Here is a 21,586-nt window from a genome sequence, read left to right as displayed (position 1 = left end):
CAACAAAATACTAGCAAAATGTATTCGATAGAACATTAAAGGGATTATGCATCATAATCAAGTGGAATTTATTCCAGAAACGCAAGGATGGTTCAACGTGCACTAATCTATAAATGCGATACACCACATTAACAAAAAGAAGGATAAAAATCACATGATCACCCAAAGTGATGCAGAAAAAGCATTTGACAAAATTCATTCTTTTCATGATTTAAAAAAAAAAAAACTCTAAGCAAGTTAGGATAGAAAGAATCTACCTCAACACATAAAGGCCATATATGGCAAGCCATAACTGATACAATATTCAACAGTGAAAAACTGAAAGTTTTTCCTCCTAAGATCAGGAACAAGTAAAAGATACCCACTCATCATTTCTATTCAAAATAGTGTTGGAACTTCTAGTCGGATATAGGCAAGAAAAAGAAACAAAAGGCATCCAAACGGTAAAGGAAGAAGTTAAATCATCTCTGTTTGCTAGTAACATATTATATATATATATCCCTAAGACTCCACCAAAACACTGTTACAACTAATAAACAAATTTAGTAAAGTTGTAGAATACAAAGTCAATATACAAAGAAATGATTGTATTTCTATACAGTAACAACAAGCTATCTGTAAAGAAAATTAAGAAGAAAAATCCTATTTACAATAGCATTAAAAATAATAAATTACTTAGGAATAAGCTTAACCAAGGTAGTGAAAAGCTTGTACACTAGAAACTGCAATACACTGATGAAAGAAATTGAAGAAGACACAAATAAATGGAAAAATATTCTGTGTTCACGGATTGAAAGAATTAATATATTAAGATGTCCATACTAAACAAAGCAATCTGTAGATTTAACATTATTCTCATCAAAATCCCAGTGGCATTTCTTAAAGAAAGAGAAAAATTCTAGAATTCATATGGAACAACAAAAGACCCAAAATAGTCAAAGCAATCCTGAGAAAGAAGAACAAAGCTGGAGGCATCACACTTTCTGATTTCAAAATATATTAGTAAGCCACAATAATCAGCACAGTTTGGTAATGGCATAAAGACAGACACAAAGAACAACAGAACAGAATAGAGAGCCCAGGAATAAACCCACATATGCACAGTCAATTGATCTTCAACAAAGGCATCAAGAATATACACAATGGGCACCTGGGCGTGGATGGTAGTTCATGCTTGTAATCCCAGCACTTTGGGAGGCTGAAGCGGGCAGATCATCTGAGGTCCAGATTTGGAGACCAGCCTGACCAACATGGAGAAACCCAATCTCTACTAAAAACACAAAATTAGCCAGGCGTGGTGGTGCATACCTGTAATCCCAGCTACTCAGGAGGCTAAGGCAGGAGAATCACTTGAACCCAGGACGCAGAGTTTGCGGTGAGCCAAGATCATGCCATTGCACTCCAGCCTGGGCAACAAGAGTGAAACTCCATCTCAAACAAACAAACGAAAGAATACACAATGGGGAAAGGATAGTCTCTTGCACAAGTGATGTTGGGAAAACTGGAAATTCACATTCAAAAGGAATAAACTGGACTCCTATCTTACACCATAATACAGAGATCACATGAACATGGAGTAAAGATTTAAATGTAAGACCTGAAACTTTAAAATGCTTAGAAGTAAACATGAAGGAAAAGCTTCATGACAATAATTTTATGGACATAATATCAAAAGTAACAGTAGCAAACGCAAAAATAGCCAAATGGGATATTGAAGTAATAATCTGTACAGCAAAGGAAGTAATCAACAGAATGAAGAGACAACTTATGACATAAATAAAATATCTATCAACTATATGTCTGATAATGGGTTAATTTCCAAAATATATATGGAACTCCTACAATCTAACAGCAAATAAACAATTAGAAAATGGGCAAAGATCTGGAATGGATATTTCTCCAAAGAAGACACACAAATGGCCAACAGGCATATTATAAGGTGCTCAACATTACTGATTATCAGGGATGTAAATTAAAACCACAATGAGATAACACCTTGCATTTATTAGGATGATTATTATTTAAAAAAAAACAAAAAAGTAACAATGTTGATGAGTATGTGGAGAAATTGAACCTCTTATTTATTGTTAGTGGGAATATAAAATGATACAACCACTATGGAAAAAGTATAGAGGTTCCTCAGAAATTGAGAATAGAACTGCCATATGATACAATCATCCTACTCCTGGGTATATATCCAGAAGAATTGAAATTAGAATCTCAAAGAGGTATCTGCACCCCCAGGTATTTTGGGAGCATTGCAGTATTGCAGATTATTACAATGCCAAGCTATAGAGACAACTAAAATTTCCATTGATGAATGGATAAAGAAAATGTGATAGACACATGTGTGAAATATTATTCATCCTTAAAAAGAAAGAAATCATAAGATTTCAACATGGATGAACCTTGAAGACATTATGTTAAGTGAAATACTCTAGTCACAAAAAGCCAAATAATGTATAATTACACATACATTCATTATCTAAAGTGGCCAAATGTATATAAACACAAAGTAGAATGGTAGTCACTAGGAGTTGGAGGAGGGAGCAGAAGAGATTTGTTTAATGGGTATAGAGTTTCAGATTTTCAAGATGAAAAATTTCTGGAGATCTTCTGTTTTACAACAATGTGAATATACCTAACATTATTGAACTATACATTTAAAAATGGTTATGACAGTAAATTTCATGTTACGTGTTGTTTATTATAATAAAAAGGAACAAAAGCTAATAGAAAAAATACTAAAAATACTCAGCTAACCTCAAAGAAGATAGGAAAAGATTAAACAAAAGAATAAAAACAGATAGGACTGGTAGGAAACAAATAACAAGATGGCGGACTTCAACCAAACCATATTAGCAATTACTAGATGTAGCACCCTAAAAATTTCAATAAGCAAGGAAGTACTGCCAAAAACACTTGGTCTTCCTAGATTGACAGGAAGATGGTGATAAGCAATTGTAATACTTTCTCCTAGAATACTAAGGGAGGCTTATGCCATAGACTAGACTGGCTTTGCTCAGGATCCAGGTAAATCATGAAGATACATTAATGAAACCAATGGTTGGAAGAACCTTAACTCTGGGTTCTGCTGATGTAGCGGAGATTACTAGTTGCCCACCTAATATCCTTTCTCTCCCCTTTCTGCATTACACAAGCTTTAAAAATTATTGTTAAATAATTCCATTTATGTAAAGCCCAAACAAATAAGCAAACCTAAATCTTAATATTTAAAAATACATACATATTCAGGTAATAAAACTCTAAAGAAAAGTAAAGGTGTAATTCCAGTAAGAGTTAAGTTGATAGCTACGTTGGTGGAGGTGCGGAGAGAGGTGGTGACTTGGGAAGGGAAGGAAGCGGCCTCTGGAATGCTGGAAATGTTCTTTCTATCTGTTAACTTGAGTGGTGGTTCCCATGACTTTTTATTGATGGCATGTGATATCCCTTCTTCCTTTAAAACAGGGTGGCCAATAAGATGTGAGCAGAAGTAACTGACTGTGGCTTCCAGGAAATCTGTTTTGAAAGGTTTTATTCTTCTTGGAGGTGTAACCAGTTTGCTCTGCTCCTCTGTTCTCCTTGACTGTGCAATTTTCAAATAATGGAACTCCAGCTGTCTTCTTGGACCATAAGGCAACCTTGAAGCTAAAAACTACATGCTAAAGACAATAGGATGAAAAACCAGAAGAACTCTAATTCCATGATGCCTATGGAGCCGCACTCTAGCCCTGGACTGCCCAGCTCAGGGTTTCTATTGCTTGAGAGAGACATAAACTTCTCTCCTACTTAAACTACTATTAGGTTTTCTCTTTTTTTTTTCCTTCTTGAGACAGTCTTGCTCTGTCGCCCAGGCTGGAGTGCAGTGGCACAATCTCGGCTCACTGCAACCTCCACCTCCCGGGTTCAAGCAATTCTCCTGCATCAGCCTCCTGAGTAGCTAGGACTACAGGCGCCTGCCACCACGCCCTGCTAATTTTTTGTAGTTTTAGTAGAGACATAATTTCACCATGTTGGCCGGGCTGATCTTGAACTCCTGACCTCAGATGATCGGCCCTCCTCAGCCTCCCACAGTGCTTGGATTACAGGTGTGAACCATGGGGCCTGGCCAGGTTTTCTCTTAAATGCAGCCAAATCCAGTTCTAATGGACACAGCCAGTTTAGAGGCTTAATATCCAAAGGAGTGCTTCCATGAAGGAGTGAAATTGAACTGAAAGTTGAGATGGCCTCTGGCCATGTCTAGCCAATTATGTATCCAATCCCCCGGCAGAAAAATGTGTGAGAGAGGAGGGTTATATGCTGGATAAGTTAACTATTTAAAACAAGAATCAGGTTCATGTCGCTACTCTGCTCAAAACCTTCCAGTAGCTCCCAGTTCCCATCAGAGTGGAACCCTTAAGTCTCCTCAGTTTGGTGTATTGGGCCCCTTGCTATCTGGCTTCCTAGATTTGTTTCCAGTGGTTTCCTTAACAAATTACGATAAATAGAGCGTCTTAAAACAACAGAAAGTTATTCTCTCAGAGTTCTGGGGACTAGAAGTCCAAAATCAAAGTGCTAGCAGGGTTGATTACTTCTGGAGGCTCTAAGGGCGAATCCCTTCCACACCTCTCTCCTCCTCGTGGTGACTTACAGCAATCCTTGGCACTCCTTGGCTCGTGGCCCCGTTGCTCCAGTCTCTGCCTCCATCTTTACCATGCCTTCTCCTCTGTGTGTCGTGTCTCCTCTCTGTCTGTCTCAAATCTCCCTCTGCCCTTCTCTTCTTATAAGGACACTTGTCACTGGACTTTGCCGGCCAGATGATCTAAGATGATGTCTTTATCTCAAGATCTTTAAGTTCATTCCATCTGCAAAGACCCTTTTCTCAAAGAAGGTAACATTTACAGGTTCCAGGAATTAGGGTGTGGATATATCTTTTTGGAGGTGGGGGCAGGAAACACCATTCAGCTCAAGGATTTGCCCCCGCCCAGGATTGGCAAATTGACTTTACTCAACATGTCCCGAGCCAGGAAACTAAAATACCTCTTGGTCTAGGTAGACACTTTCACTGGATAGGTAGAGGCCTTTCCTATAGGGTCTGAGAAGGTCACCGCAGTCATTTCTTCCCTTCTGTCAGACATAATTCCTCAGTTTAGCCTTCCCGCCTCTATACAGTCTGATAGCAGACCGGCCTTTATTAGTCAAATCAGCCAAGCAGTTTTTCAGGCTCTTAGTATTTAGTGAAACCTTTATATCCCTTACAGTCCTCAGTCTTCAGGAAAAGTAGAACGGACTAATGGTCTTTTAAAAACACACCTCACCAAGGTCAGCCACCAACTTAAAAAGGACTGGACAATACTTTTACCACTTTCCCTTCTCAGAATTCAGGCCTATCCTCGGGATGCTACAGGGTACAGCCCATTTAAGCTCCTGTATGGACGCTCCTTTTTATTAGGCCCCAGTCTCATTCCAGACACCAGACCAACTTGGGCTGTGCCCCCAAAAACTTGTCATCCCTACTCTCTTCTGTCTAGTCATACTCTTATTCACCGTTCTCACTAATCATACATGCCCTGCTCTTGATTACATTGCCGGTTTACACTGTTTCTCCAAGCCATCACAGCTGATATCTCCTGGTGCTATCCCCAACCTGCCACTCTTAACTCTTAAAGTAAATAAATAATCTTTGCTGGCAGGGCTATGCTGAACCTCCTTAGGCACTCTCTAATTAGATGTCCTAGGTCCTCCCAATTCTTACATCTGTAATACCTGTTTTTCTCCTTCTTTTATTCCGTTTAGTTTTTCAATTCATGCAAAACCATATCCAGGCCATCATCAATAATTCTACATGACAAATGTTTCTTCTAATGTGTATGTTCATATATGTGTATTTCACAGGCGGCAAGTACCATCATAGTATGAATTCTGTGTGCATGTGTATGTTCATATACGTGTATTTCACAGGTGGTGAGTACCATCATAGTATGAATTCTGTGTGCATGTGTATGTTGATATATGTATATTTCACAGCTGGGAGGTACCATCATAGATCTGCACAAGTGTTTATGGTTGTCAGTGAAACCTTGAAATAATAAACTACTTCTCAGAATTAATTAGGTGATCAACTTCACGATTCCTTTTTAAAAATCTCACCTCTATTTTAAACTTCGAGTTTGGTCCTTCAAACTCTATTAATGACATTCTAAGTTACATATCCAGTTACATACAAATTGACTTTCTTTCAGAACATTCACTGAGATTCTTTATATTCACCATTTTCCAACAGTTCAACCTTATAGAACAGCTGAAAAAATTGTACAGGGAACACCCATATACCACTACTCAGCTTCTACCATTAACATTTATCGCTTCTTGGCTCTTTGGCCAAGATTAAGTGTACAATTAACGTTTTACTGTATTTGCTTTACCACATAATCACCCATCTATCCATTCCTCTCTTAATCCGTCTTGTTGTTTGATGCATTTGAAAGTAAATTTCAGACATCAATATACTTCACTCCTAGTCTTCACAAGGCACGTCGTTAACTAGAGTTTGATATTTGTTTAAAGTGTTTTTTAGATAATATTTACATGCAATGAAAATGCATAAATCTTAAGTTTTCACTTGATCAATGTGGATAAATGAACACATCATTAAAATATAGAATGTAGCCTGGGCAACATGGCAAAACCCCATCTCTACAAAAAAAAAAAAAAAAAATTAGCTGGGTGTGGTTGTGTGCGCTTGTGGTCCAACTACTTGGGAGACTGAGGCAGGAGGATCACTTGAGCCCAGGAGCCTGAGGCTGCAGTGAACTGTGACCACACCACTGCATTCCAGCATGGACAACAGAGTGAGACCCTGTCTCAAAAAAAAAAAAAAAAAATAGAAACGTTATTGCTTTGGTCCAGGAAGTAGTTCTCTCTCATTCCCTGCCAGTATTCACCAGACACCTTCTCCCTGAGCATCTGCTGTTCTGATATCTTTTTTACCACAGGTAAGTTTTTGCCTATTTCTAGAATTTCCAATAGATAGAATAAGATATTATGTGACTTCTGTCACTCAGTATAATGGTTTTTTTTTTCTTAGACAGTCTCCCACTGTCACCCAGGCTGGAGTGCAATGGCATGATCTTGGCTCACTGCAACCTCTGCCTGCTGGGTTCAAGCAATTCTCCGGTCTCAGCCTCCTAAGTAGCTGGGATTACAGGTGCCCACCACCATGCCCGGCTAATTTTTGTATTTTTAATAGAGACAAGGTTTCACCATGCTGGCCAACCTGGTCTCAAACTCCTGACCTCAAGCGATCCACCCACCTTGGTGGCCTCCCAAAGTGCTGGGATTACAGGTGTGAGCCACAGTGCCCGGCTCCACTCAGCATGTTTTTGAGTCATTCATGCTACCGTTTGTACCAGCAGTTTATTTCTTTCTATTGCTGTGTAGTATCCCCCTGTATAATTCTATAGTTATCCATTCTCCTGTCAGTGATCACTCATCTTATTTCATTTCTAGGTTTCGTGTATTATAAGGAAAGTTGTTGTGAACATCCCTGGAAAAGTCTTTTTGTAACAGAGGTTTTCATTTTCTTAGGTAAACACCTAGGATTGGAATTGCTGGTAGGAGCGTCTTTAGTTTCATAAGAGAATGCCAGGCCTTTTGCTAAGTAATCATGCCCTTTCTTACTCCCATCAAAAATGTAGGCACCTTCCAGTCACTCTACATCTTTGCCCATACTTGCTATTGTCGGTCTTTAGAGTTTAGCCATGCTGGTTGATTGTGATTGAATTTGCATTTCCTTGATGACTAAGATTGAGCATGTTGCCATGTGGTCATTGGTATGTCTTTCCTCGTGAAATATCTTCAAATACTTTCCTCCTTTTAAAAATTGGGTTACTTCTCTTTTTTCTCTCTGGCTGGCTTACGTGGTGTCTGCAGCTTGTGCTCTGCCCTGAGAGGCACTCGGTGTCTTTGGACTCTCGCGCTGCCATCCTGTCAGGGGCACTTCAAGAAGCCATCTTGGGCCAGGCGCGGTGGCTCACACGTGTAATCCCAGCACTTTGGGAGGCTGAGGTGGGCAGATCATGAGGTTAAGAGATTGAGACCATCCTGGGTAACATGGTGAAACCCCGTCTCTACTAAAAAAAACACAAAAATTAGGCCTAGTGTGGTGGCTCATGCTTGTAATCCCAGCACTTTGGGAGACTGAGGTGGGTGGATCACGAGGTCAGGAGTTCGAGACCATCCTGGCCAACATGGTGAAACCCCATCTCTACTAAAAATACAAAAATTAGCTTGGCGTGGTGTGGGCCCCTGTAGTCCCAGCTACTCAGGAGGCTGAAGCAGGAAAATCGCTTGAACCCGGGAGGCAGAGGTTGCAGTGAGATGAGATTGCGCCACTGCACTCCAGCCTGGAGACAGAGTAAGACTTCGTCTCAAACAAACAAACAAACAAAAACGAAACCTTCTTGACTTCAGCTGGTGCAGTGAAACACCAGTATGCCAATAAGAACGCTCCCGGGAAGCTGGCCGCTGCACTGCCTCTCCTGTTGCACTTTTAGCTTTTGGACATGCAAATTACATCCACCTTCATCCCCCAACTTCCCCCATATAAGCTCTGGAGTATTAAGGACATAATCTTTTGTTTCTGTGCTGACTTGAATTTGCTAATTCATTAGTAAATTTATAATAAATTGAGCCATAAATTCCAAAAGAAGTAGATTAACATAATTAACATTTCCCCGCATTAGAGTTCTGGTGGCAAGCTTAACTACTGTGGCAACAAAACACACGTTAGCCCTAAATCAAACTCTTCTGGGATACTTTGGAGAGCTGAAACATGCCACATTGGCCACCTCCTTCATGCCTCTTTATTGTAAAAGCGTGTTAGTTTTTGTCTCAAACTGAAGAGTTGGACAGCCCAGGACATGGTCAATGGATCAGCGTTTGCACAGAACAGCATTCTTCTCAGCAGGAGCACTTCAGCAGCTTGAGTTTAAAGATTGCTTGTGGAAAAGCCGAATACAACTAGAGAGAACATTTTCCCCAACGTCTGGTTTACATTTTGGGAAGCTCTTGACATGTACTAGCAGGAAAAAGCTGCTGAAGAACCAGCTCCGTAGCTAAGGAAGGAGAGGGCTCGGCACCTCTCACGTTGGTGCTGAGGCTGCAGTTCGCTTGTTGCTTAACCAAGTCATGGAGCCGAGGTTTCTGCAGGAAAGACTCATTGGCAGGGACCTGCTTCTCACGCGGTCCATGTGCCAGCGGTGCTTGGTCCTTAGATGGAGGTCTCTGCGTCCTGGAATCTGGAAATGCTGTATGAAGTCACACTTCTCTTCCTTTGCCTCAGGATTCCAGTGTGTTCCAAGTTTTAAATGACCATTTCAGCCAGGTTGTACTTTTTTCAACATTAAATGGTTACTTCTGGATAGATCATGCTCTTCTAATGAAAATGTTAGGAAATAGATTAAAAGTTGCAAACCAAAAGAGGGCCTGCAGATTTTAGGTTTACGGTTGGTCAGGAATTTAAAGCATTTCTGACAGAAAGAGGCAGCATTACACAGCAATGAAAAGCAGTGTTTTGTAATCAGAAAGATTGAGGTTCACACCATCGTTCTGCCTCTTAGTGACTATGTGTGACCTTGAGCGAGGTTATTAAGCTCCTTAAGCCTCAGGTTTCATATCTGAATAATGGTCGTGGCTACCTTAGGGGACTATTGTGAGGATTAAATGGAATAATGTGCGTCTATTTCTAGCATATAGTAAATACGGAGTGATCATTATAATTAGTAACTTTCAGTGATAATTTTACTTTCCTATTTAATACATTTGATCAATATGCTTCTTATAATCAAATAGCCTTATGGCAGTGTATTTTACTTAATGATTCATTTATTTTCACCAGATATAATTCCATGATTTAGTATCCTTCGTTCTCTCTCTCCTTTCCTTCCTTTCTCTGAGAATTGTACATCAGCTTCTAAGTCCATGATGTAATTGTCAATGATCTCATGTTGCTGTTAAAGTTAACCTCTAGAAGGCTACATTCTTGGCCATGTTAGTTCTCATTGTACTAATAGTAAAGTTTTTTGTTTTTGTTTTTGAGACAGGGTCTTGCTCTGTTGCCCAGCCTGGAGTGCAATGGCGTGAGCATGGCTCACTGCAGCCTTGACCTCCCTGAGTAGCTGGGATGCACCACCATGCCTGGCTAATTATTTTTATTTTTTGTTTTTATAGAGATAGGGTCTCACTATGTGTGGGGTGGTCTTGAATTCCTGGGCCCAAGGGATCCTCCCATCTCAGCCTTTCAAAGTTCTGGGATCACAGGTGTGAGCCACTGCACCCTGCTAGAGTTCTCTTCTATACCTGAACTTCCAGATGATAATAGGATCATAATTGCTGCCTTGCCCTAGATTTAGGGATTATCTTACTAACTATTGAGAAGATTCATTTGGTGCTAGGAATGCATAATCTTCTGCTTTGAAACACTTCTCAAGGTTATGTAACAGGAGAGGCTAATCTCGCTCTGTTCCTCACTCTATTTCTGATTATGTAAGGCTGCCGCAGCTCCTCTGGGCTGAGACGTCAAGAAGTGTGTCATTTCAAGACACAACACTAGATGGCGCAAAGAGATCACCTTTTCCCATTTCAGTCCCGAAATTCGAAATGACTGGCAAAGCACAATTTCATTTTATAATTAGGTGATTAAATAAGCTAATTACAGATGCAAAGAATTAGACACTTGAGTGTTCTCTTTGCTCCTTCCCTTCCTCCTCGCCGTCTTCTCATTTTCTTCGCTTGTTCCTTCAGCATGGCTTGAGATTTGGGCTCTCTTGGAGGAGTAGAAAAGTAAGGGCTTTTCCTGCTGCTGGAACAGGTGTAGGTAAAGGATCCACAGAGTCGATTTTCCTTCGTCTGTGGAAACACCAGGGAATGGCGTTGTTGTGTGCCTTCCATCGACTTTTGGGCTGCCTATCTTCCAGGTTCTAGAAGGCTGTGCTGGGCTCGTGGCCAGCCCTGGTCACAATCTCTGCCCTGGTCCTTACCATCCCCTGGCTGGGAAGCTCAGCAGAGTGCCCACAGGTCTGGATTCCAGGTGCTGCTTCCATCTGTGATTCCCACCTGCCCTGCAGTATTGCTCCCTCTCCTAACAGCTCCATCTCTCCTATCTACATCCTGCCTAGAGGGGCACACCTGTGCATCAGCTCCCTAGTGTGTGCAATCAACAAATTGAGTGAGGTTATCTCTACAATCACTTTCCCAGTCTACAGAGCTTATAATTCTTAGAACCAGTTTATCCCTTTGTTCTTGTTGGGGTCCTAATTAGGGAAAAGGAGTCAGGCTGGTGGGACCAAGGGAAAGCAAAAAGAGAAAGCAGATAAGTTATATAGGCTTGCCTTTCTTCCTGGTCCAGAACCAGTCCTCTTGTGAATATAACTCAGTCGTCTTCTACCCAACTTCTCACCAGGCATGCGCAAGAGAGCTCCCTGTAACCCTGGTGTTAATCAGTACTGCTCGTAACCCTCTTCAGCACAAAGCAGAAGCACAGTCCCATAACATCCACAGCCCTGCAAGACTTTCTTTCCTGGCAGTCAGCTCCTCTTCTGCTGGCCTACCTGTTGCCTTCTTGCAACATTTTTTTGTACTTTCTTTATTAAACCTGCTTCTCTTTACCTACAACTACCTTGATAAATTCTCACCCCCGTGCCACTGGCCCAGATAGTCACCACTCACCCATGACATTCTTTTCCCTTCCGTTCCCTGTATTTCATGTCCCACGGCAACCTTCCACACTTTATTCTAAATAAGCACTCGTTTGGTCAGTGAATAGGTTAAGAAGCAAATGAATGACCAGCTTCTCTGACCTCATCTGCCTACTTTCAACATTTCCTTCCGTGTCCTCTTCCCCACCCTGCCCCCCAATATGTACTTTTCTTCATCATTTCACTGTCCTTCCCAGCAGCTGAATTTAGGGTCCTCATTCCAGCTCCTCCTGCTCCATTCCTTCCTGCACTCTTTGCTGCTGTTCTCTGCTTGCTTCGCTGCTGTGTCATTTTAGTTGCTGGAGTTTTGTGTTTTGCCTGCCACATCAGTCTCTGGCTTATCTGCGTTATATTCCTGCTCACCACAATAGAATGACTGAGATATTGATTGAAATGGCAGATTTGGATTTACCTCAGCTCCAGTGTTAGGCTGTTCTTGTCTAGCTATATATAAAAAAAAATACCTGAGATGGGTAATTTATAAGAAAAGAGGTTTAATTGGCCCGTGCTTCTGCAGGCTGTACAGGAAGCATGGTGCTGTCATCTGCTTGTCTTCTGGGCCGCCTCAGGGAGCTTTTACTCATAGTGGAAGACGAAGAGGGAGCAGGTACGTCACATAGCCAGAGCCAGGAGCAAGAGAGTGGGGAGGAGGTGCCACACACTTAACCAATCTCTCTGGAACTCACTATCACAAGGACAGTACCAAACCACGAGGGATCCACCCCCATGACCCAAACACCTCCCACCAGACCCCACCTCCAACACTGGAGATTACAATTCAACCTGAGATTTGGAGGGGACAATATCCAAACTATATCAGCTTACAAATAAGATTTGAATCTGAGTAGTAAGTTTATGACAACCGAGGTGAATTGGTAACGGAGTATCAGACAAACATAAGAAACAAGTTAGCCTTTTTTTTTTTTTTTTTTTTTTTTGAGATGGAGTCTCACGGTCTTGGCTCACTGAAACCTCTGCCTTCCAGGTTCAAGTGATTCTCCTGCATCAACTTCCCCAGTTGCTGGGACTACAGGCACCCACCACCATGCCTGGCTAACTTGTATTTTTGGTAGAGTGGGGTTTCACCATGTTGGCCAAGATGGTCACGAACTCCTAACCTCAGGTGATCTGCCCTCCTCAGCCTCCCAAAGTGCTGGGATTACAGGCAGGAGCCACTGTGCCTGGCCACAAGTTAGCTTTAATTCTTTGGAGGACAGTCCATGGTCAATGGTCTCAGATGCTTATAAAATACTTACAGAGTTGACGCTGCTGCTCAAGCCCACCTCGTCAATTCCCAGCCTTTACCAGTTGATAACTGATGGTCTGCAGAGCAGGGCACATCGCTCGACCTGTTCCTTATTTATTATATCAAAGGTCAGTAGCACATTGCCCCTGTCATGTGCCTGACCCAATACAATAGCTATTGAATACGTACAAAAGCATACAGAGTCTATATCTGAAAATAAGAATGAGCCCTTAATAGGTAATTGTTAGTTATGAATTATCAAAAATTTGCTATATGTAAAAATAACAGACTTTTTTTAACCCTCCAAAATGTTTTATAAAAATTTAATTTTAATTGTAATAACACAAATGGATGGATATTTAGGTACTAATTAGAAAAAGTAATTAGAAATTTTTTTTCAAAGTATCCTCATATGTCTTAGGAAGTCTTTCCCTACTCGAGGGCTAGGGAGGGAGTGAAGATACAGCAAGGGGATTGGGAATCCATGTGTGCCTCAGGCTTGATCTGTATCCTGAGGGATTGGTAATCAATGTGTGTATCAGGTGTGATCTGCACCCTGAGGGATTGGGAATCTGTGTGTGTATCAGGTGTGATCTGCACCCTGAGGGATTGGGAATCCATGTGTGTATCAGGTATGATCTGCACCCTGAGGGATTGGGAATCCATGTATGTATCAGGTATGATCTGCACCCTGAGGGATTGGGAATCCATGCGTGTATCAGGTGTGATCTGGACCCTGAGGGATTGGGAATCCATGTGTCTATCAGGTGTGATCCGTACCCTGAGGGATTGGGAATCCATGTGTCTATCAGGTGTGATCTGTACCCTGAGGGATTGGGAATCCATGTGTGTATCAGGTGTGATCCGTACCCTGAGGGATTGGGAATCCATGTGTGTATCAGGTGTGATCCATACCCTGAGGGATTGGGAATCCATGTGTGTATCAGGTGTGATCCGCACCCTGAGGGATTGGGAATCCATGTGTGTATCAGGTGTGATCCGTACCCTGAGGGATTGGGAATCCATGTGTGTATCAGGTGTGATCTGCACCCTGAGGGATTGGGAATCCATGTGTGTATCAGGTGTGATCTGCACCCTGAGGGATTGGGAATCCATGTGTGTATAAGGTGATCTGTACCCTGAGGGATTGGGAATCCATGTGTGTATCAGGTGTGATCTGCACCCTGAGGGATTGGGAATCCATGCGTGTATCAGGTGTGATCTGCACCCTGAGGGATTGGGAATCCATGTGTCTATCAGGTGTGATCTGTACCCTGAGGGATTGGGAATCCATGTGTCTATCAGGTGTGATCTGTACCCTGAGGGATTGGGAATCCATGTGTGTATCAGGTGTGATCCGTACCCTGAGGGATTGGGAATCCATGTGTGTATCAGGTGTGATCCGTACCCTGAGGGATTGGGAATCCATGTGTGTATCAGGTGTGATCCGCACCCTGAGGGATTGGGAATCCATGTGTGTATCAGGTGTGATCTGCACCCTGAGGGATTGGGAATCCATGTGTGTATCAGGTGTGATCTGCACCCTGAGGGATTGGGAATCCATGTGTGTATCAGGTGATCTGCACCCTGAGGGATTGGGAATCCATGTGTGTATCAGGTGTAATGATCTGTACCCTGAGGGACTGGGAATTAGTGCATGCATCAGGCATGACCTGTACCTTGAGTAAATAATAACCTTTGTGTGTATGTAGCAATCTTTACATATATAGATGCTCTTTTCATAAATGAAATAACATTTGTTTTTTAAAAATGACAAGTGTTTTTATTTTCTTTGTCTGTTCAAGTGAAAGCAGTTTCCTCTGCTTTTTTCACCACTTGTTCATGTTCTTTGGAGAGTGCAAGAGCTGGGCCGGGCGCAGGGGCTCACGCCTGTAATCCCAGCACTTTGGGAGGGTGAGGCTGGTGGATCACCTGAGGTCGGGCGTTCGAGACCAGCTGGCCAACATGGCAAAACCCCGTCTCTACTAAAAATACAAAACATTAGCTGGGCATGGTGGCAGGTGCCTGTAATCGCAGCTACTTGGGAGGCTGAGACAGGAGAATCGCTTGAACTCAGGGGGTGGAGGTTGCAGTGAGCCGAGATCATGTCACTGCACTCCAGCCTGGGTGATGGAGCAAGACTCTGTCTCAAAAAAAAAAACAACAACAACAAAAAAACAGAGAGTGGAAGAGCCTTTGTTTTTAGAGAATTGGCCCAGTTTCCCTGAGTGTGTTAATCACATTTTTGAATTTCCTGTTCTTATTTCCTTAAGTACCTTCTAGTCTTTATAGTAGTCTGCAAGTCACAGCACAGAAGTCAGTTATGAGAAAATGGAGATTCTTCTAACAGCTACTAGAATCCTGGGAGTTCTGACAAGAGAAACCAGAAGTTGCCTGCCGTTCTTCCAAGGTGAGGCCATTTCAGATCACTCTGAAAAACAGTCAAGATATTGAACTGACCTGAACTTGACTGGATTGATTATAATCTTTGTCAAGATTGACAAAATGCTCTGCCCCTCCATGGGAGGCCAGGGAAACACTGATGTGCCCAGTATCTTTTTTTTTTTTTTTTTTTTTTACTGCCTCAGAGCCTTGCAACAATGGCATGAAGAACAAACAACAAGGCTCCTTTTGAGAAAGGACATTGTAAACCAAAAATAAAATTCTAAGCCCTTCAACCAACTGAATGGACCTTTCCTCTTGGCCAAGGGCATTCCAAAGTTAACCTGATAAATGGGTTCAGGCCATGATGGGAAGGGGTGTTTGGATATGCTTTGTTGTACCCTCCTCCCTTTGGCATCCAGCCCAGCTGACCAGCATTAACATTAAAACAGAGACCTTATGACTGACAAAACACACACTTTCTAGCAATAAAATACCAACATGACAGAGCAGGCCTTAAAGAAATGGAAGTATTTCTCCCCAAAATATATTTCTTTGACATATTTTGGAATGGTCCTGTAAAGCTATCTCTTGTGGAGAAAATCTATATTCTGTAGAGAACCCCTTTTTCCTTTCCACATCTTTTCCCTGATCCGGGAGAGAATTAACTAAGAGTCTGGCACCTTTTTAAGTCTGGTAACAAACATTTACAATCTGTTCTCTCTGAAGCCTGCTACCTGGAGGCCTCATCTGGATAAGAAGCAGCTTGGTCTCCACAACTCCCTGTCTTAACCCAGACACTGCTTTCTACTGATTCCAGCTCTTTAGATAATAACTGAACTCTTTCAACCAACTGCCAATCAGAAAATCTTCAAATCCACTTCTTCTCCCCCGCCAATGCGAGTTGTTCTGCCTTTCTAGACTGAACCAACGTGAACCTTACGTGTATTGACTGATGTCTCATGTCTCCCTAAAATGTACAAAACTGAGCTGCAGCCTGACCACCTCAGGCACGTGTGCCTAGGACCTCAGGAAATTGTTCCTGGGGCCATGGTCAGTCATATTTGGCTCAGAATAATTCTCTTCAAACATTTTATAGTGTTTGAGTCTTCTTGTTGATAATAAGATTATCACTGATCTCAGTGTCATTTCACAATCTCCTTTTGCCTCCTACAGTGCTATCCCATGAGTAAAATAGAACATGCAGACGCTGGCTAAGTTTAACTGTGGCTGGGTAGCAAACTCACTCACATCACAGTCTCATGGATTAAACACACGTGACTTCTCAGTTTCTCTACAAGTGATCACATCTCACTCCTGGGCCTGAACCTGCCAGCGTTAGGAACAGGCAGGACTGTGAATCAAGATTTTGTTCAACCCAATTTATTAATTTAAAATCTCTTCTTCAGTAAGTGCTCAGTGTCCTCAATGCTTGGTTGCCCACATTGCCTCTCCTCTTTCCACCATCTCTCAGCACAAAGGGAGCAGAACAACAGTTTGCTTCCCTCCCATCCATTGCATCCTCCTCTTGCTCTTCAGCAGCGGGAGTCTTCTGGCCATGCCCTCCAGGCACAAAGGCAGCCCACCTCCCATCCTGGACCAATCGTGTGATCACAGACATCCAGGCTGAGTTCCACATATGCTTAAGAGATGCATAAAATTCTCTCTTCTCTCTCTCTCTTCCTCACTTTTGCTCACTCTTATTCTTTCACTTTTTCTTGCTCTCTTCCTCTCTCCAAAGTCTAGCCTATGGTCTTACTGTCTTGCTTCAGACAGCAACAAAAATCAGGTTTGACTGTCCAAGCATATAACTGTAAACTGGAAGAGCAGGAAGCCACTTTTCCCTTGCAGGGGAGGGAAGACATCCCCCCTGCCCTCTGAAGGTTTGATAACTGAGTCTGTGAAATACACAGACAGTAGGCAGATGAGTGGGAGAAAAGGCAAACACATGTATTATATGCACAGGGGCAGCCCAGGGAAGAAAAGTGAGAATGCAAAACCCAGTGAGGTCTAGAAGCCCACAGACCCTCATCCCAGGGAAAGAGGGGAGGTGCAGGAAGCTTGGGGAGAGAAAATGACCTGGGGGAAGGTGAATGGGTGATGGCTGTGACTGAGTCTGCCTGGATGTCCTGTGGACCCCAAGTCTCTCCTGGATAATCCTCCCAGGTTGATGAGATTCCCAGGGAGGAGATGCGTGACAATTGAGCTTCTGTTGGAGAGTTGGCTTTTTAGGCAGTTAGGGAGGTTCAGAGAAAGCCCCTCCCTGCATTGCTGCTCCTCCAGTGCCCTCCATTTGGAGCCATCAGTATATTTTGCGGTCGCATTTCCTGAATCCTTTTACTCTTGGAGCACTGCAACCCACAGCTTCAACGACTGGGACACCCAGAACATGAAGATTTATGGGAAATGGAAAAATCTGCCTTAAAGTACATCTCAAAAGACACTGTGCTCATTATGAACCATCTACAATATGAAGGGAGATGAGCATAAGGAGCTCTCTTTTTCCTTCCCTTCATCCTTCGTGAATAGCCTCATATTTCATTAAAAAATGTCTGGGAGATGTGAGTTTATCCAAATGACACAGCTGTAGGAGGGGAGGTCATTAGGAAGCAGTTCCATGGAAAAAAGGAAAATGAAAGCTGAATGTTACCAATAAATTAGAGTAATTTTCTTAATTTGCTGTCCATTTGCTTGCTTGTTCATTGTTGGCGTGCCTTATGAAATATGAAAATCTGACAATTAGTCACTTGGAAGGAGCGTGTCTCCATGCCAAGTCCAGGTCTCTCTGTGGCACCAGGGGATTTACTGTTCTCCCTGGGGAGCCAGAAAAGAGCTGAGCGGCCCTTGTCTTTGTTCCCCACTGGCAGCCTGAGATGCAGCCTGCACCAGCCTCCTGCTGTAACCTTTGGGGTGGGGCTGGGAGACAGCATCTTCATGACTGACCCCATGTCAATCCCTTCCTGGCAAAGGAAGAGGGAAGGCGTGCAGGGGCTCTGGAGCCAAGGGAGGGGGGACACCAACAGAACGAGCAAGTCGAACACACACAGCACTACATTCTTCTCGTGCTAAACCCAAGGAATATCTCCCAGCTCTCACAGTGTTTCTTGCTAATCTCCCTTTCTGGCTATTATTCAGCTACTGTGAATCCTTCTCAAGCTTCCAGCTTCCTTTTAGCTGTAGAAAGAGAATGAAAAAAATGTACCCTAAGACCTTGGATTTTTTTTTCTTCCTTTTCTGTTGCCAGTGAATCTGTCTGCAAAGCAGCTGGCGCAGGCTGCGGGAGTGTGTGCCAGCGCTCATGGAGACACAGGAGCAACGCTGCAGGCATCCGGGCACAGCCAAACATGGGCTTAGTGCAGGCGCGCACTCCCAGGAGGGTGACCTGCCAGTGACACATGTTTCAGACCCGCAGAGGGAGTTTGGAACATTGGAACTATTTTTGCTCTTCTTTATTTTTTTTTGGAGGGTCACATACATTTTAATAGTTCCATGATCAAAATTGCTGCTTCCAAGCAAGTTAACTAGAGCAGACATCATCTCATCCCCTCCCCACATTTCCTTTTGGGAAATTCAGGAAGTTGAGTATAAACACGTCTGTACATCTAAGCATTTATTTTTCCATAGAAAGGAAAGTCTTGCTTTTGTTTTGTTCTTACCCAGTTCTTAAAGGGCCTGATCATTTATTCAGCAATATGTATCAAGTGCCAACCATATACTAAACACTGTGGTTTAGAGTGAGGATACCCCAAGGACAAGGTGGACAGAGCACAATGCATGAGTGTTACTGGCAAAACCAAACTCTGTAAAACAGCTGAAGAGGTTTATTCTGCACCAATAGGAGTGGCCACGACTCAGAGAACAGTCTCAAGGGGTCCTGACAGAGGCTGTCTGAGGTGGTCGAGTTATGGCTTGGTTTTATAGATTTTAGGGAGAAAGAAGTTACAGGCAAAGACATAAATCAATACATGTACAGTGTACATTGGTTCTGCCTGGAAAGGTGGGATATCTCAAATGTGAGAAGTGGGGGGCTTATAAGTCATAAGTAGATTCAAAGATTTTCTGACTGGCAATTGTTTGAAACAGTTAAGCTTTGTCTAAAGGCTTGAAGTTGGTAGAAAGAAATGTTTGGGTTCACATAAGGGGAGTTGTGGAAGGCAAGGTCCTTGTTATGTAGATGAGGCCTCCAGGTAGCAGCCTTCATAGAGAATAGATACTGAATGTCTCTTTTCAGAACTTAACAGGTGTCAGACTCTTTTCTTTCTTTTTTTTGAGATGGAGTCTCGCTCTGTCGCCCAGGCTGGACTGCAGTGGCACGATCTCAGCTCACTGCAAGCTCCGCCTCCCAGGTTCACGCCATTCTCCTGCCTCAGCCTCCCGAGTAGCTGGGACTATAGGCGCCGCCACCACGCCTGGCTAATTTTTTGTATTTTTAGTAGAGACAAGATTTCACCGTGTTAGCCAGGATGGTCTTGATCTCCTGACCTTGTGATCCGCCTGCCTTGGCCTCCCAAAGTGCTGGAATTACAGGCGTGAGCCACGGTGCCCGGCCAGGTGTCAGACTCTTAGTTAATCTCTCCTAGATTGGGAAAGGCCAGGCTGCATGAATGAAGATTCTCTACAAACTTCCTCCATGAAAGGTGGCTTTTCAGGGCCATTTCAAAATATGTCAACGAAATATATTTTAAGGAAAAATACACTTGATTTCATTCAGAGTGTGCTATCTGTCACATGATGCTATACCAGAGTCAAGGTGGAATTTGCTATCTTATTGCCATGGAGGCTGTTTTGTCAGCATTATGATCCCTGTTTTCATGTTAATGCTGGTCAGTTGTACCTAAACTCCAAAGGGAGGGGGCATAGCGAGGTGTGTCTGACATCCCTTCCCATTGTGGTGGGGAATTCAGTTTTTCAGGCTTCTCTGGTGTATTAGTTTGTTTTGCATTGCTATAAAGGGATATCTGAGACTAGATAATTTATAAAGAAAAGTTTACTTTGACTTACAGTTCTGTAGGCTGTATAGGAAGCGTGTTGCCAGCATCTGCTTCTTGTGAGGCCTTAGGAAGCTTCCAATCATGGTGGAAGACTCAGGGGGAGCCAGCGTATCACAAGGCAGGAGAGGGAGCAAGAGAAAGAGCAGCGAGGCGAAACTGCTTTTGGAAAGATAATGACAGTGAGAGAAATCTGACCTGGGTGACTCCATCTTGCTTCCAACCTCCAAGCTGTCCTTGGTCATTCCTGGGTGTAGGCCAAGCTAACCTTGGGACAAATTTATAGTTTAACCTTAAGACAAGGATGATAACAGCCCTTCCCAAAACTGAACCACCTTTCTAGAACCAATGAAAGACCTCATGATTAGGATTATGGGAGGGGCCTGAACCTGCTAAGAGACAGGTGTTGTTCCTACAATCCCTAACTACTCAGGGGTTGTGCGGCCAGGAGTCACAAGATTTGAGACCTTCTCAATTGCTCCTATAGATGACATCACTACTGTAGAACCTAAGATGGGTTTTTTGAGATGTGTTTGAGACAGACCCCACCTGGACTCCTGACTCCTGACTCACCTGATCCTGTGGCTCCACCCTGCCGCTGACTCAAAGCACAGGGATTGTTTCCACACCCTATGATTTCATCCCCAACCAATCGGCAGCACCCATTCCCACAAATTGTCATAAAGACTCTAACCTCTGAGCCTTCAGAGAGACCAATTTGAATGATGGCTCCAGTTCTCCCTTGTGGGCTGGCTTTGTGTCGCTTAAACTCTTTCTCTGCTGCAACGCCGTGGTCTCAGTGGATTGATGTTGTCTGTGCGGCCGGCAAGAAGAACCTGCCTGGCAATCACAGAGGTGCCAGGTTATTTTAGACAACCAGCTCTCCTATGAACTGACACAGGAAGAACTCACTTATTACCATGAGGATAGCACCAAGCCATTCATGAGGGATCCACCCCATGACCCAACACTTCTCACCAGGCCCCACCTGCAACATTGGGGATCACATCAGCATGAGATTTGGAGGGGACACACATCCAAACCATATCATCTGGGGTCTCTGTGGCTCAGAAGGGATCCATTCAGTTGGTTGAGGGCTTAGAGTTTTATTTTTTGTTTACACGAGGAATGAGAGGAACTTATAAATGAATGGGGCAGAGGAGGACATTAAATAAGGAAAAATAAACCACCATTATGTGTATTTTGTTTTGTTGTAAGTGCTGTGGCACTGTAAA

General features: G+C 43.0%; 1 protein-coding gene across 6 annotated transcripts in view; it reads right to left on the bottom strand.

The window, feature by feature from the left end:
- The window catches only part of TLR3 (toll like receptor 3), a 137,624-nt gene that overhangs the window by 99,662 nt on the left and 16,376 nt on the right, over positions 1–21,586 (bottom strand). The window lies entirely within an intron of this gene.

The sequence above is a fragment of the Symphalangus syndactylus genome, chromosome 4, assembly GCF_028878055.3.
Source record: "Symphalangus syndactylus isolate Jambi chromosome 4, NHGRI_mSymSyn1-v2.1_pri, whole genome shotgun sequence".
Lineage (NCBI taxonomy): Eukaryota > Metazoa > Chordata > Mammalia > Primates > Hylobatidae > Symphalangus > Symphalangus syndactylus.
This window is presented reverse-complemented; position numbering and strand designations above follow the sequence as displayed.